Source organism: Saccopteryx leptura, chromosome 4, assembly GCF_036850995.1.
Source record: "Saccopteryx leptura isolate mSacLep1 chromosome 4, mSacLep1_pri_phased_curated, whole genome shotgun sequence".
NCBI lineage: Eukaryota > Metazoa > Chordata > Mammalia > Chiroptera > Emballonuridae > Saccopteryx > Saccopteryx leptura.
Genome location: NC_089506.1, coordinates 74484750 through 74485326, shown reverse-complemented (window position 1 = coordinate 74485326; position 577 = coordinate 74484750). Strand labels below are relative to the sequence as shown.

The 577-nt window shown below is 39.5% G+C and overlaps 1 non-coding gene across 1 annotated transcript; it reads left to right on the top strand.

Moving 5' to 3' along the window:
* The first annotated feature begins 204 nt into the window (after nucleotides 1-204).
* LOC136404599 (U6 spliceosomal RNA) lies at nucleotides 205-311 on the top strand. The gene has a single exon (XR_010751321.1). It is a non-coding gene; the product is annotated as a U6 spliceosomal RNA (small nuclear RNA).
* The last annotated feature ends 266 nt before the right edge of the window (nucleotides 312-577 follow it).

The following is a 577-nucleotide window of genomic DNA, read 5'->3' as shown; positions in this document are numbered from 1 at the left end:
CAGAATGAAAAAGTCAAGACATTAAAAAAATTTAAATTTATTTTTAGAGAGAGAAAGGGAGAGAAAGAAAGAGAGAGAAACATTGACTTGTTCCTGTGTGTGCCCTGACCAGGGATCACACCCACAGCCTTTGCATATTGAGATGAGGCTATAACCAAAATAGCTATCTGGCCAGAGCCAAAACACTTTTTAATAATTAAATTAGTGCTCGCTTCGGCAGCACATATACTAAAATTGGAACGATACAGAGAAGATTAGCATGGCCCCTGCGCAAGGATGACACGCAAATTCGTGAAGTGTCCATATTTTTCCTAAATTTATAGAGAACTTGTAAAACTCAACACCAAGAAGACAAACAATCCAAACAAAAAATGGGCAAAAGAAATGAATAGATACTTCTCCAAAGAGGACATACAGATGGCCAATAGACAGATGAAAAAATGTTCAACGTCACTAATCATTAGAGAAATGCAAATTAAAACCACAATGAGCCTGACCGAGCAGTGGTACAGTGGATAGAGCATTGGACTGGGATGCAGAGGACCCAGGTTTGAGACCCCAAGGTTGCCAGCTTCAG